General features: G+C 34.8%; 1 protein-coding gene across 4 annotated transcripts in view; it reads left to right on the top strand.

The window, feature by feature from the left end:
• LOC145673369 (uncharacterized) overlaps window positions 1–17,738 on the top strand; it is a 695,073-nt gene that overhangs the window by 471,696 nt on the left and 205,639 nt on the right. The gene's annotated exons all lie outside the window — the stretch shown is intronic.

Genomic DNA, 17,738 nt, shown 5'->3' with positions numbered 1-17,738 from the left:
CCATCCAAAAGAAGAAGAAGCATTTATTAGTACAGCAGCAGGGTGGATTCCTACCGGCATTATTAGCTCCTATTTTAACTGGTGCATTATCAAGTTTACTATTCCGTTAGTACAATGGAACATGCAAAGAAGATGATTTTAGTTCCACCTGAAGTTCTGAATCGTATACAAACACCAACATCATCATCATCATCAGCCCTGGAGAAACGTGAATCTAATTTGGATCAAGAAATGCAAGAGATTTTACAGTTATCATCGCTTAGTGATGAAGAAAAGTGGAATCAGTATAATAATATTCTTCAAAAATATTTACATTTAATACGAAAACAAGAAGAACCTGTAACACTTTCAATTACGTCAACTAAATCAGAGAAGCCTGAAGTAGAAGAAGAAATATTATTATCTATACCCAAAATGTTTCGTAAAAGAGCTGAATTACTACTACATAGAATGAAACATGATGATAATATCACGTGGGATAATAAAGGAACTGTTTACATCAGAGGTGATAAACTAGAAGGATCTCACATTGTAGATTTAATTTCTGATGTGTCGCGACCCCGGAAACACACAAATCCACCGGGATGGGAGAAATTTTGTAATTATTTATCTTCTAATAACACACCTCAAGAACTTATTGGAAATCCAAAACGTTTGTCATATATTTTACGACGAACTAAAGCATCACCAACAGCATCATCGTCAAGGGAAAAAATACCTCTGAAATCGTTTGCAGAAGACGACGAAGAAGAAGCAGAAGAAGAAGAAGAAAAGGAAAAAGTAATATCTCCTATAAGGAAAAGGAAACGTGCCTGTAAACGTCCAGTATGGTCAAGGTGGAAACCGTAAACAAACAGTTAAGCAAGATTTACTACAACCCTTCACATCCTGCCTCGTTTTCAACTGTTAAAAAATTGTGGATAGCTACAAAAAAGAAAATTCCTATACACTGTATAAGAAGATGGTTACTGCAACAAACAACATATACGTTACACAAACCTGTACGTCGTCGTTTTAAAAGAGATTTCTATGTAGTGAATAACATTGATGATGAGTGGGAAAGTGATATTAATGATCTTCAATCTCTTCATAAATTTAATGATGGATATCGTTATATTCTGACAGTGATAGATGTGTTCAGTCGATATGCATGGGCTGTGCCATTAAAATCTAAAAGTACAAATGATGTCTTAAAAGCATTGCAAATTGTGTTCAAAGACAGAAAACCAATTACATTTCGAACAGATAAAGGAAGTGAGTTTACTAATAAAACAATACAGAAGTACTTAGTGGACAGCAAAATAAAACATATTACAACTAAAAATCCTGATATAAAAGCTAGTATTGTAGAACGTTTTAACAGAACTTTAAAAGAAAAAATGTGGAAGTATTTTACAAAGTATCAAACGTATAATTATTTAAATGTATTACCTCTTCTTGTGAAATCATACAATGAAGGTTATCATTCAAGCATAAAGATGTCACCTGCAAATGTTTCTCAAAATAACCTATTACAAGTATGGCATAATCAATATGATAATAAAATAAAGAAGAAGAAGACGAAGAAGAATCCAAATTTCTCAAAACATCTTAAGATTGGTGATACAGTACGAATTAGTAAAACTAAACGTACATTTGATAAAGGATATATGCAAAATTGGACTTGGGAAATATTTAAAGTGAAGAAGATAATACCAAGAGATCCACCTGTTTATGAAATTGAAGATTTAAACAAGGAGCCACTGGATGGATTATTTTACAGAGATGAATTACAACCTGTGACGTTATCAAAGACATTTTACATAGATAAAATCATACGTACAAGAAGAAAAGGCAGCAGAAAAGAATATCTTGTTCATTGGAAAGGATATCCTTCTTCTTTCGATTCCTGGATACCTGCATCATCCGTAAAGAAGATCGAGAAGTACAATGGAACCTGATGGAGATTTTTACGTCACGCTTCCCAGTAATAGTTCTATGGAATATTTTCCTGACAACACCTTAACATCATATACTACGAAACTTCATCAAAGAATGGAATTCCATGAAAAGTGGGAAGTGGCTATTGTTGAAATTCATTATCCTCATTCAATATTAAATATTAATGACGAAAATAATAAAATTTTTTACAAACCTGCAAAAAGTGATGAATGGAAATTTATAACTATTCCTGTACGTTATTACACTGACATATCAGAATTGATAAAGATAATAAATACGTACAACAGATTCACAAATTTACATATTTCTTATACTCGTGAGAGTAATACCTGTTTTATACGACGTCTTCATAAAGACATAGATGTAGACGTTGCATTATCACCAAGTGTTAGTGCGATGTTGGGGTTTGATCCAAGCGTTGATTTAAAGGATATGCAACAAGGCCAAAGCATTCCAAATTTACGTTTAGGCCTTCCATCTACAATGTATGTGTATTGTGATATAATTCAATCTGTATTTGTTGGAGATACAGTAGCACCATTATTACGTATCATAAATATGAATCCTGTGAATCATACATTTGGAAGTAGTGTTATAGAAATTTTTAATCCTCCACATTATGTGCCTATAGAGAAGATGCATTTTGAACACATCAAAATAAATATAAGAGATAGTACAGGCTCTCCACTGGCATTCACTTTCGGAACTGTATGCGTTAAACTACATTTTCGACCAGTGCGTCAACATCGACAAATATGAATAATCCATATTTACAATATTATCAAAAACAAGCTCTTTCTGGAACTGGAAACGTTTATGTTGGCTCCCCTTATCAAGTTGGACATGGTATTGGAAGTTTCCTTGGAGGATTATTTCGTTCTGTCATGCCACTAGTAAAACAAGGAGCTAAAACAGTAGGAAAGGAATTATTAAAATCTGGAGCAAACGTTATTACTGATGTCATCATCGACAATCAACCTATTAACGAATCCTTTCATCAACGAATGGGTGAAGCGAGATCCGTCTTGCAAGACAAAGCAAAAAATAAACTGAAATCTATGCTAGGATCTGGATATCAACGAAGGAAAAGAAGAATTACACATCATTCCATCTTTAACCCTTCACCATTACACATCATCAAGCGCAAGAAGAAGAAGGAGAAGGGCAAGAGGAAACGTACACAGAAAACAAAGAAATATCAGTCTTATAAGAAGAGGAAGTTATCACACGATATCTTTGATTAAATCATCATCATTATGGCTTTCTTACATCATCAATCCTGCGAGTGTGTAAAAAGTGAACTAGATATTTTTTCTACAAAACCAACGCAAACCAGTATATTGGATAATCATGTTGTTACATACAAACCAATCAGTTCACTAGCTGATAATGCTCCTATAGAGTTTGTCATCCCAGGAACAAGTGATGAATACATAGATCTACCACATACTCTTCTTTACATCGAAGCTCAAATCGTTAAGCCTGATGGATCAGCATTTGGTGAAAGTGATAAAGCTGTGGCTCCTATTAATGACTTTTTAAATTCTATGTTCAGTGAAGTGGAAGTGTATTTAAATAACAAACTGATTTCATTTCCATCTCATAATCATCCATATCGATCATACATTGAAAAACTGTTAAATTATGATGATTCTGCTAAAAATACTCATCTTCAATGTGCATTCTGGTTTCAAGATACTGCTGGACATATGGATGCAACATCTAGTGGTAATAAAGGATTTCAACAACGTTATGAATTAACAAAAAAAAGTGCAAAATTCGACATGCTTGGACATCTTCATTGTGATATTTTTAATCAAGATAAATTTTTAATCCAAGGAGTAGAATTACGTCTCAAGTTAATTCCTGCAAAGCCAAACTTTTGTCTCATCGCTAGTGATGCGTCTGTTGAGGCTAAAGTGAACATTTTAGACGCTGCTTTACATATTAAAAAGATTAATGTTAGTCCTACAATAAAACTAGCACATAACAAGCTTCTACAATCAACAACAGCCAAATATCCTCTCACAAGAGTGCAAATGAAGTCGTTCGTCATTCCAAAGGATCTTCAATCAAAAACAATAGATAATTTATTTATGGGAGTATTACCAACTCGAGTGATTGTGGCGTTTACACAAAATGATGCCTATACAGGAACAATAACTTCAAATCCATTTCATTTCAAACATTTTGACATCAATTTCTTCTCTCTATACATTGATGGAAAACCTGTACCTTCAAAACCATTACAACCAATTTTCGAAAACAACCTCTATGTTTCCTCATATCATACCTTATTCTGTGGATCAGGCATTCACTTTTCTAATCATGGCAACAATATTCCTCGCCTTGACTTTCCTCAAGGATACACTATCTTTGTTTTCGACATTACTCAAGATGGAGAAGCCAGCGCTGTGCAGCATTGGAATCTTATACGTCATGGGTGTGTTCGTCTGGAAGTTCATTTTACGAAGCCTCTACCAGCACCTATCTCCTGCATTGTGTATGGAGAATTCCAATCTCTCTTAGAAGTGGATCATCAGAGGAACATCATCATGGATTTTTAAAGGTACGTTATTTAAATATCATATCATATATGTACATGTCTGCATTTTTATACATGATGTCCTCTACACTAGATTTATTGAATGCTTTGCAAACAAATTCTTTATTTCACAATCATTTCGTTGGCGTATATGCAGCCAATGAATTACCAGCACATGTTCCACTACCTGCAGCTATCATCATAAATACAGATCCCTCGAACAAACTTGGCACACACTGGATTTCCGTATATATTCATACTGATGGCCGTGCCCACTACTTCGATACATTTGGATTTCCTCCATATGTAATGCATCATATTCAATTTCTACGTAGAAATTCCACTTCTTATACATTTAATAATAAACAAATTCAAAGTGTGAAATCATCCTTATGTGGGCATTATTCATATCTTTTCCTATGCTTCAAAGCTAAAGGAAAGTCCTTAAATGAATTTCATTACACTTTCTCATCAACTCCAGAAAAAAATGATCGTCGTTTGCTGTATTTACTTCTACAGGTAATCATGTCTTCATTCTTCTTCTTCGTTTGTTTTGATTACTTTCTTTTCATATTATTGCAGGTAGCCATTTCTTCTTCTTCTTTATTATAATGTGTTTGTATGTATTATTATTTGTTCATGATTATAGATAAAATAAATTTTAAGTTTGTTTTTCAATTTTTTTTTCATTTCAGAGAGTAAAAGATCGTCATCGTGTGTATGGACATCATCTTCAATGTTCAGATTGACTTGTATCTACGTTTCATCATCATCATCAACAGCAGTAGTATCATCAGTGAACAGTATATGGCAGTTGTAAAGTTATCATCACATGGACAGTGGAAACAAAATCTAACGTTCTTTTAAAATGTACTATACTTACCGTCGTTTTAATTGTGTAAATAGTTTCATCAGCAATAAACACTTTGTATTATTTTTTCTCTTTGAAAACAAATGTTTTATTTCTTATTTTCTCCGTTTCCTAATAAATAAATATGTTTTATGATCAGTTATGTAATTAAATACACATATCATAAAACATATTTTTAAGTCATTGAATTAAAGAATTTCATAGTGATTTAAAAAAAAAGATTCTAAAACTGATTTTTAATTCAATGATGTAATCATATAACTACATAATAATAATAATAATGAATTCAAATACTTAATCAGTTATTCTTTCGTAAATTAAATCAAGTATGTGAATTCAATATTATTATTATTATTATGATAGGACTTTTGTTTTTAAAATTTTAATATTAATTATTTTAATTCCTTTTTTTAAAATTAAAAAAAAGTCCTATCATACTTAAGACAAAGTTGTATAATAATAATAATTTCAAATACTAATTTTTATTTTAACATTCATTTCAAGAATTTGAATTCATTATGATTATTATTATTATTATTATACGTATCACTTATAATATACGATGAAAAAAAAATATGTTAGGATTTTTTCTTATAAAAAAACTTTAAAATCCTAACATATTGAGGTGTATGAAACGAACACAAAACACACACACACACAAATAAAACATTTCACTTTCCACTATATATATATTTTTATTACATTTAATATTACGTTGTTTCGTATACATGAAAAAAACAAATCAATTTCTCCTTCTTTATGAAGAGTCGTTCACTTCATTGATACCCTCCGAAGGTTGAGTTTCGGTTTCCCCCCACCATGGTTGTGTCGATACACTATCAAATAAATCAGCCATAATTGAGTCTATAAGTTTTTGTTTGCAAAATACTTTCATTTCCAATTTTAATCGTTCACCATCAATGTTCACATCACTGTTCTTATCAAGAGAGACACTTGGAAAACTAATGTTCATACCATTAATAATACTCTGTTCATCTACACAGGTATGGATTCCGGCAAGTCCTCTGCATGTAAGACACTGTAATTGTACATGATTACGAATAGTATCTGTACACAAGTCAAAATATTCACGTAGCACAACACTACAAACTTTACTGTTTTTCACAGCATGTTCAATACACGGTAATATTTCCAAGAAATAAAGCCAATCACTTGAAGATAAGTACACAGTGTTTCGAGGAGCATGAAGTGTTCCTTTCTTCTCTAACATCACTAATTTTTCACCCATTAGTTTTCGTACCACCAGTTCGTTTTTTCGACCAAGAGATTTTATAAATGTAATTTCCACTTGAGAATTTAAATAGTCCGTAACAAATGGGGTTAAATGTACAAGTTTCTCCCACTCTGCCAAATTTAACTCCACTCCAAACACAAGTCCTTTGCCAACACGAATCACTGGTTCAAATGTATCACTATCCAGTCCAATGCAAATTAATTTGGTTTTCATTGAATTAAGTCCATATTCAACATTTAACAAGTACTCTTTCTTGGTATCCATAGTTGACGCACAAGTACTCAAAGACATGTTACTCCAGTCGCTGGTCAGTACAGAATAACGACACTATGCATACAGATGTCTGCGCATGCATGAAGAGGAGGGGGGCGAAGAGGAAAATTCATGTTTCATCTTGTTTGTACATGACACCATACACTTACGATGTGTAAACCAGTTCAGTAAATTCAAGATCGTGCATGTTACGTCCAGATACATTAATCTTCATTCCTTTATATATTAAACAGACATTTCCACTTTGTAAATACGTTAATAATGCACCATTATCTGCTTCCAATTTTTCAGTACAACGTCCAGGTAAAATCACTTTTTCACCTCCTTCAAATGTCACACAGGCCTTCCTACCATATACCGTTGTAATTATCTCACAGTTTACAATACGAAATGGTACTCCAATCTCCAAATCTCGCATTTTTGTAAAGGGTACCATCGATGGCTTATTAAGTTTATCTAATAAACTCATTGACGATGACATCTTTAAAATTTTTGACGTTTCTTCCTTTGCAACAGCTGCTAACAGAATGATCTACACAAGCACATACGTTCCGCTTACGCTCTTCGCAGGAGGGTGGGGGGTTTGGGGATTCAAATTATTAACCAATAAACGACAAGAACACGAAAAAGGCATGTTTTATCTTGTTTTTTACATCTGGTAGGCGTCCAAGAGTATACTTCCTTATTCTAGCATAGCAACACACTGGTTTACAACGATTTAAGCCCCGTGGGAACGTTCCCACGGCCAAAATTTTCCCACGCTTATGAAGGCCCTCTATTCTACTTATGTATATAAACCATTTTGCAGGATAATTTTCGATAAATTGGATTTTGACACAATATAATGTACATTTTTTAAAAGTGGATTCCAATTTTCACCACACTTGAGAGTTAAAATCTTCCAGTAATGAAAGGGTGAATTTATCCCTATCTCATTTTAAGAAATAAATATATATCCACGAAAACTTTCGTAAAAATATTCGACTTTGATTCGAATATTACAAACATTTTCTTTGAGTCTTTCTTACAGTCCTCAGTGCTTGGGATTAAAAACAGTCAGGAAAGAGCGGTGAATTTACCCCCTAATGTTGAGTGAATACTCCCTTGCGATTTAAAAAAAGAAATGTTATACGATAACTTTTGTACGAAAAAGAAGTAGTAGTAATAGTTAGATATTGATGCATTATGGTGCATATCTTTTGAGGTTTCACAATCATCTTCATTACTTGAATTTAAAATAAATTGAGAACGGTAAACTTCACTTCCCCTTTCCCGATGTAAAAATAAATAAATAAATATTTCACGATTATGTACGTAATAGCTATTCCATTTTGACACAATTTAGTATACATTTATTGAGCTCTCACCAAGCTGAAGTTGGTCCATTCATTTCATTACTCCTTCGTGGCTAAGCGGTTAGTGTACGCGCCTTTGGCATGTGAGACCCGGGTTCGATTCCCTGCGGGAGCTCATGTGGTTCGGATTCCACATTAATCAATAGGTCCCGTCTCATATTGCCTTACCAGTGAAAGGGATGTTAAAATAAACTTAACTATTAGCCTGACTCGAACTATCAGGCAAAGACAGCGCAGCTAACAACAACTATTAGCCTGATTGTGAATTATTAGGACAAAGACAGCGCAGCAAACAACAATTAGTCTGATTATGAACTATTAGGACAACGCTCAGCTAACAACAACTATTAGCCTGACTGTGAGCTATTAGGATCAAGGCAGCGCAGCTAACAACAGCAATTAGTCTGATTGTGAACTGTTAGGGATTAGAATTAGTGACAGAGTGATGCGTCTTGCATTATAATAATGATTAAAAGTATTGCATTTTCGTCTAGATATTTATACAACCCGTGACTCTTAAACGTTTTGAAGTTTGCATATTAGCTTTACATACAACTGATGTTTAGCTTTATAATAGTTGATGATTAAGTATAGTAGGCACTGTCATCTGTTAAATTGGTCAGAGTTGCATAGTTTGGCCACTTGCGTTGGACATTTTCTTTTCAGCCATCCGTGGCCAACTTTGAACAAGGTTCATTGTAATTTTACCAGCAATTGCGCATAGTTCTATACGTTTGTTCATAAAATATCTGAGAAGCATGAAGATGAATTTAATACGTAAGTCTTTTACACCTGCCTTAAGTTCTCACAATTACTGCTATACTTATATTATAACAATACTCGTCACATAAATACAGACAATAATTAAAAACCCATTAAATGGTATCTCTCGTCTGCTATAAAGATGACGTAATAAAGCTTTTAAAATTTAATATTTCCAGCCAGCCGTAGTTGATTTTATTCTCTTGCGTTTGCCTAAACGTCTGTGTTCTTTGAGGGGGGGGGGGGAGAAAGTGACAAGTGGAATGGCCTTTCAGCGCTCCTTCAGTGTGATGTCTTCTTTGGTGTTTGTGAGATACGGAATCTCTTTTTCTTGTTCCGTGACCTCTGTGGCCCTTGCTTCGTCACAGTTGTCGTACCTGTAGACAGGAAACAACCCTTTTTGAACGTCGTCGTCACGTGATACAAGTTTTTCTACGTTTCATCTGTTGCTTCAGTCACGCGAGTTTATTTCTTTTCTTTCCTAAAGGTTTTTATTATTAAAATACTCAAGAAGAATCGTTTTTATCTTACAGTTCTTCCGTACAATGATTGTAGCGAAACATAACATTAGACAAGGTAATAGAATTTAAATGAACAAGAATATTCTTTTTTTCACGTCACACTTTTATTTCTTTTTAAAGGAAAATATTGTAAACTTTTATTGATTTAACATGCTTCCAAATAATGCTGAGTGAAGATGTTTTGCATTGGAAATAACTCATGAAGCAGGAGTGAAATCGGTTAAGCCTAAAGGTAGTAACTCAGCATTTGCTTGATAGGACTGAAAAAAACTCTTAAAAAAAAACTGTTAGGATACCTAGTTGTAGAATTCTAACCCGATACGTCTCGATTTCGAAGCTTGGTTAACATAAATACAAAAATAATGGAAGCACCTATTCATGGCGGCGTGGGGCTACTTTTAGCTTGCTTACAGCTCTGATTTGTCATGAAGTGGACGTATACGAGGGTTGCACTTAAAGTTTCGGGAAAATGATAGAACGCAAGAACATCAAAGTACAGCAATTTTTATTCCTTTTCAAAGTACTCCCCCTGTGCAGCAATTCATTGTTTCATTCGATAGAACCACATCTTGAAACAGTTATACCACTCCGAAGTTGATACCTATGAAACATGCAGTTTGTATGCCTCGATGGCTTCTTCTGGAGTGCAAAAACGCTTCCCACGCAACATGATCTTGATTGTTGGGAATAAAAAGAAATCACTGGGGCTAAATCAGGAGAGTTAGCCGGATGTGCCATGACTTTAACGTTTTCCTGGTCTAGAAAATCACTTGTGGCAGCTGCTGTGCGAGATGGCATTGTCATGATGCAGAATGATCCGACGGTTGAGGTTGGACAGTCTGTTCATATTCAATACTTCTGGTAGACACGTGGTTGTGTACCATTCTGCATTGACTGTTCTACGATTCTCCCGTGGAACGGTTGCAATATAACCTGATTTTTAAAAAAATGCAATCATTTGTTTGGAGAGATTGCGTGCGCGAGCAACTTTGGTTGGTTTAGGTTCATTGCGGAACACGTAAAGCATATTGTCGTTTTGCTTCTGGTTCGGATGCATAAATCCACGTTTCATCGCCTGTTACGATGTTAAGCACCAAATTAGATGATCCAAACTTGAACCGTTTCGTCATAGCTTTGCACCACTTCACATGGACGTCATTTCGTGTTTGAGTTAAATTGTGTGGGATCCAGCGAGCGCGAAGTTTTTCACACTTAAATGATCATGCAATATTGTTTGTATTTGGCTCATGACAATGCCTAAGATCCCCTGAATTTCACGATAAGTCACATGTCGATCAGTGTTAATTAATTCACGAACAGGTTCAATTTTTGGGGCACAATGACTGTCGATGGGCGACCTGCACGATCCTCATCACTTAGGCTGACCCGACCACATCTGAATTTCTGTGACCACCTGTAAATTGTCGTGTGGGTTGGGGCTTCATCAAGAAAAGTAGCAGTCATCCGACGAACACGCTGTTGCTGTGTTAAACCTTGGTGAAAATCGTAATAAATCATAGCATGGAAGTGCTCTCTCGTCAGGACCATTTTTGATTATGATCATGAAGCGAGTTTGAACTCACTTCAAACTAATGCCCTGCAACAACAAAAATTCCGACTTACATACTGTTTTGCACTTAGAATGAACAGATGACAGTTTATAACTACAATAAAATCTAAAAGATTACACTGTTCTCAGTACGTGATTCCCGAAACTTTCAGCGCATTCTCGTGCGTGTATGCCATGAATGATTCCCAGAAGAATATTGTGCCATTTGTCATGCAGCAGTAGTCAATTCTGTCAGTGAGGATGGAGAAAGACATCTGCACCGGACTTTGAACAGACTATCCACGTACATTGTATACTGTTGATATCTGGGAGTTAGGCAAACCAAGAGAGTGTTGTAGTTCATCCGATATTCACGAAATCACACCTCAACTTCTCCAGCAGTGTGAATTGGTTCATCGTAATATTGGAAAATTCCGTTATTTGCCGGCAACATCTACTATAGACCATAGGATGCACGTGCTTACCTAAAATATACATGCAATTACTGACAGTTATGTATTCTGTGAGCGTAAACACAGCACCAACAGAATACTAAAAAATTATGGCTCATATCACGGCGCTGAAGCTTTTCCACGCCGAGGAAAGAGTCAGTTTGCAGCAAACCTTCTTTGGGTATCTGCCATACATAAACATGCTTTCTTGTTGGAATGAGGTGAAAGAATTCTCATCGGGCAATATATGCTCTTCAAATCATCAACGGCCCATTTTGCATCTTTTCATGTGGGATTGAGATCGTCGCAAACATGTCTTTCGAGATGTTGATTGAGTTCCGCGGGTCACTTTTATTCTCAATTAGCTCTAAGGTCCGTGATAATCCTCTTTAATTCTCGGCAATTTCTGTCCTTTTCTTCTGCCTAATGCCAGAAGTCTAAAAATAATTGAACCTTTTGCGCACGAGATGGCGTTAGTGTCTCAGATCTCAGTGTATGAGTCGCAGCGGGAACTGGCAATTGAAGCTAGTAGATATGCAAAAAATGTTTGAATTGTTATAATTAGACGTAAGGTATTACACCGTGAAGATGATTGAACTTTCCCCAAAACTATGCGGTATTTTACAATTTTATTTCGATATAGTCGCAAACGCCGCGCAGGCTCCTGAAGAAATTCATGTTCATGTTGTTTATGGGCCCTCCACTTCCTAAAAAAATTACAATGGGCAAAGATAGGCACGGGGAACGGCGTGACTTCATGTGTCTCTCTACCCTTTCAGATCCACTTTTAGCCCTGATCACACCAGAAGTCCTAACTAGAATCCAGAAATCCTAAAATTCATCCACTATCACTGATTCTGAAGTGCTGAAGTAACAAAGACAAGGAGTCAGTTCTTGAAAATATGCAAAAATGCTAAAAATACCTAACTAAACGAGACCTAAACTGAAAACGATATACAATTTAAAGATGCTGCCTAATTTTTAAGACTTTTGCAGTTTAGAACTTACGGATGTGACCCACCACAAATTCCGAATCCTTGACTCCAACTGACCGTTTAGAAGCAGGATTAAACATCATGTTTGGTTTGTATGCAAGTTAGAGCATAAGCAGACTTGAAGGTTTCATGGTTCTTTATAGTAATAAATGCAATTAAAATCTTATCTGACATTATCTGTTGAACTGTTTATAACACCACCACTTCTAAGCATTTTTTATTTATGTTGCAGTCCTTTAGAGGTTCCAATTGAGATATCTATTTGCGCTGAGAAAACCACTTCCTGTTAAGAATTGGAAGTGATTTTGAAGTTGGCAGCTTCTGCTTGTCGACAAGAGGCCTTTGTGAGCGTTTTCCGTTTTTTGAAGGGGAGACCTACGAGCGAACCTCTAGATATACCTTTTTTTTTGTTAGCCACAAAATCGATTGTTTATTGTCCTTTTAAGTTCCACTTCTTCTATTTTCTTTTTTCTTTCTACTTCTTTTATCCATTCGTCCACACGATCTTCGCCACAGTTGGTTGAGCTGAAGCGAAGTACAGAACAGAACAGAACAGAACAGACATCGCTACCCCTCCCAAACTCTTGCCTTATTACGGAGGGCAATAACAAGAAGATGTGACCAAAATCCGAATCAGGTTTCTGAAAATCGAGAATCGATAAGAAAACAAGAGTTTTCCCTTTCTCCCTTCTTTTTTTCCCTTTCCTGGTGATTTTCAGCAATCCCTGAAGATAAGATAGGTTGGACCATTTCGTTCCCAGTAAACCACATGCTTAAAGAAAATGAAAGGGGGAAAAAAATAAAAATAAACGTGGATACTGTTCGCGGACAAAAGAGTGTGAAAAAACTCTTAAGTCAGATCTATTGATACAGAACAAAAGCGCCTGAGTACGACGGCTGGAAATCTATGAAGGATCTAAAGCGAATCTAATGACTCCCTCTGGGATGTTGGGCAAAAGTTATAAACTAACTCCGTGACTTCAGCGAGAAATTGCCTATATCAATTGCTTGTGTACTTTTTTTTTTTTTTTTCGATATTTCTCAAAACTATAGAGGCAGTTCAATTATGAACTAAATTCATTGCAGTCCATTTTTTCTTTTATCTTTGTACACTAACGTTCAAACGTAACTGAACACCCTTCCTTCCTTTTACAATTGTACTCTCATTTAAGGAGCCAGGTTTGGCATGGATACCCACAAGATTTATTGATTTTGTATTAACGTGCTTTGTCAACAGGCTATATACGAGACTTCCGGCTACAATACCTTTTCTGTGAACAAAGTCTAGAAAATATGGAATCTTATTTCCAGTGTTTACGCCAGAGCTCCCCTACCCCCGCTGAGTAAACCTGTCCTCCAGACATGTTGTTGTATTTTAATGTAATTCAAGTAAAATAAAACTATTCTTTTCGATATATAAACTCCTCCCCCCCCCCAAAGAAATTCTGCTCCTCCACTTATTTATCACGAAGAAAATATTTTTACTGCTTGCTTTTATTCAGTACTTGGCCTTCTTGTGCCGTATTCCGAGTGCGGAATCACTCCTACCTCTCTTTAAGAGTTTGGCTCAGTGGTAGAGCGTTCACCTCTGGTGGATGAAGTCCTTGGTTCGATCCCATCTCGCGCCAAGTGAACTCTGTGGTGGACATGTGTGTGTGGGTTTTCTCGGGGTTCTCCCGTTTTCTCCCACTTTCTTCATACCACCGTTTCATTCATTTCTCATCACCGTCTTCTTTATCTAGCCGGCATAAACCGTGGAACCAAAGCTGGATTAACCCATTTAGAGGCCCGGAGCTAAAAAAAAATTCTGTCCCCTGCTCACTTCGCCTTATACGTTTCTGTGAACTACAGTAGGAAAGCTAAGTAAATATGTTTCATATTTTTGGCCATATTTTATCTTATGATGGTGATTGTATTTTGTATGATTCTTCTTATAGACAGCCAGTTGAGTTTTTGATCAGAATGGAGACCCCCGTCCACTTGATGACCCGGGGATATACCGCCCTTAAGTCCCCTCCTTAATCCAGCTCTGCGTGGGATGTAAAACTTACAGATTTCATGTTATTTTCTCTCTAAGAGTCCCTCACTTCCATAATAAGTCTTTAACTTCGTTCTAACTTTAATATTTTAAATGTAGTTACTACTTTTCTTTGGAAACAATGGCAAAATTTTAAATTTTATGTCACCAGCCTATTTTACTCTCCAGTTAATTCTTTTCTATCTATAGCCACACCTTCAGAGTTCACTCGTCAAGAGTGACCAGCATACTTTCACGATATCAAAAGATTACTAAACAGTTCTCGTTTTTCAATAACTTTTAATCAACAATCGTAAAAATATATAGGTACACGTGCAAATAGAGAAAAGAATGCCGTTTCCACAGGCCATTTGCAACAATAATCTCTCAGACGGTTAATGAAGTAGGCGTGCCTATTAGATTATAATCTCCTCCGTTGATACAGGTAAATTAAATGCCAAAATCTTATAACTACGTGTGGTTCCATATCGCAATCAGTTGAAGCCATTTGTGTAGACTTTTAATGTAATTCACTAATGGTCGATTGCACGTTCATATGGAGAGAAACATATGTATGATGTGTTAGAATTACTTTTACATATGAACATATGTAAATTGTGAAAGAGTTCACGTATAACAAGAGAGAGAGAGAGAGAGTAAAGCAACAACTTTGAGAATGCAGTTGTGTGTAAAAATGCATGAACAAATTGACTGGTTATGGAACTTTGCTCAACAAGATTCACAAACGTTGATTTTTCTTGTTGGTTGATGCATCCGATTATTTGGATGTGACTAGCGTGTAAAAGGCGTTGTTAATTGCTGTGATTTATACCCATCGCGTAAGGTGTGTGCAGATATTTCGCTTGTTTTACATGCGTAGATCAAAACGGTGGTGAACAAAAAAACTAGAACATTCCGCTAAGAAGGAACGCAAACTTTTGTACTTTCACTGTCATTTGACTCAGTTACTTACATGCAAAAGAATAAAACTAGATTGTCTGCTCATGAACATTATTAATTGAGAAGTTTCGTTAGTTTTGAATGAGAAGTGAAGATCAATAACATGCAGAGAAATGCTGCCACGCCTATCGTAATAGTGCACAATTTTAACGTTATTCATATGCACTTCGAAACGAATATGACACTAAATTTTGTTACAAGTGCGTAAAGAAATATGTGTTTGTGTCGCTATTCGAAAAAAAATATGTATATATTGTAGCAAATTAATCTTATCTATATTTATCGCCAACGAACAACGTACTTTTTTTTAACGCCACAAAAGTTCGTTTGCTTTATCGATTTTATCAAACTCTATACATAAGAATTTACAATTTCAAGCCTATCATTTTGTTAAACTCCATTTGATCTGTCTATTGATATGTATCTTATCTCTGGACAACATTGCCAGGGTTCGGTTTCCGGCGGGAGCTCAGATCTCACTTTAAGCTGTAAGTCCATATAGCCTCACTGCTGAAAGGAACGCTAAACTAAACTAAAATCAAATGAAATGTGGACAACGTTCTAGCTGAACAGAAATTACAATTTAAGAGTTAACAATGATTTTAGGATTTATCTCATTAAACATACTAACTACTTTCATCCCTTTAATTTTGTAATGGCTAATTTAATAAGTGTATTAGTGTCACCTCAATAAATTGCATGATCCTTGTACAACATAATTTTCAAAGTTTACAAAAAGACTAGTTTCACCTCAATAAATTGCATGATTCTTGTACAGCATCAATTTTAAATCTACAAAGACTTGTTTCACCTCAATAAATTGCATGATTCTTGTACAGCATCAATTTTAAATTTACAAAGACTTGTTTCACCTCAATAAGTTGCATGATCTTTCCACAACATCAGTTTTTAAGTGTACAAAGACTAGTTTCACCTCAATAAGTTCTACGATCCTTGTACAGCATCAATTTTTAAGTTTACAAAGACTAGTTTCACCTCAAATATAAATAACCCAACTTTCATTAGTTAATTTTTCTCGTGACTTTTGTTTGTTTGAAAAGTTGTCCTATTGAAATCAGGATCCTCAAATTAGAATAAAAATTGGAATTAGAAAGGTAGTATTCAAGTATGGGCAGCTTTGCCATTAGCATCAGATTCAGTTATCAGATTTAACATGTATATATATATTTGTGTAGTTTATTTCCCGCCACATAGTTCAGAAGAATTATATTTAAATTTTTTTCGAAATATTGAAAGATTTAATGAACTAACATTATCTCAAAATGTTTTTATTATAGGAGATTTGAATTTGACGCTTTTAACAGATTATTTGGATGGTAACTATTTTTTAAATTTGCCTAATTTGGAGAACAATGTCTTACATAAAGTAAATTTTTTAAATTTCTCACAAATCAATAAAGTAAGAAATCTAAACAATAGAATTTTAGATGTTGTATTTACTAATGTATTACACGTTGAAGTTCTTGAATCTGATGTTCATTTTGTTCAACCAGATCGTCATCACCCATGTTTGAATATTAATATTCCGTTTTATAAAAACTGTAAGACACGAAATGAAATGGAAGACGTAGTCTACAACTTTTGTAAGTGTGATTTCTTGAAACTTTATCAGTTATTGAGATGTAAGAAATGGGATTCCTTATATGAGATTAAGGATATTGATAATTGTGTCGAGTTTTTCTATTCTGAATTATATGGAGTTTTAAATGAATGTACACCTAAAAATATCAAGAGGAAACGTTCATATCCAACCTGGTTTACTCCTGAAATAATAAAAGTGTTAAGGAAGAAAGAACGTTATAGAAAGAAATTTAAAAAATCAAGACTTTACTCAGATTACATGCAATTTGTTGCACTAAGGACACAAGTAAAAAATAGTATTGAAATAGCTTTTCGTGATTATAACAACGCAATAGAAGAGCAAATCGTAAAGGAACCTAGGAAATTTTGGAACTATATTAATAAGAAAAAACCTTCAAACATAAATCAATTTGTACTTGAATATAACAAAGAAAAAATTGTTGACAATAAATTGAAATGCGAAGCTTTTGCTAAGCATTTTCAATCAGTATATAGTTCTGAAATACCTAATATTAAACTATCAGATATTTTTCTGAATGATGTTTCTTCGATTGTAGATACAATGTCACTGGATAGGATCACTGAAACAGAAGTAATCGAAGCTATTGACAAAATGAAAGGTAAAAGGTCAATTAGTAAT

The sequence above is a fragment of the Thermobia domestica genome, chromosome 16 (assembly GCF_964235325.1).
Source record: "Thermobia domestica chromosome 16, izTheDome1.hap1.1, whole genome shotgun sequence".
Taxonomy (NCBI): Eukaryota; Metazoa; Arthropoda; class Insecta; order Zygentoma; family Lepismatidae; genus Thermobia; species Thermobia domestica.
This window is presented reverse-complemented; position numbering and strand designations above follow the sequence as displayed.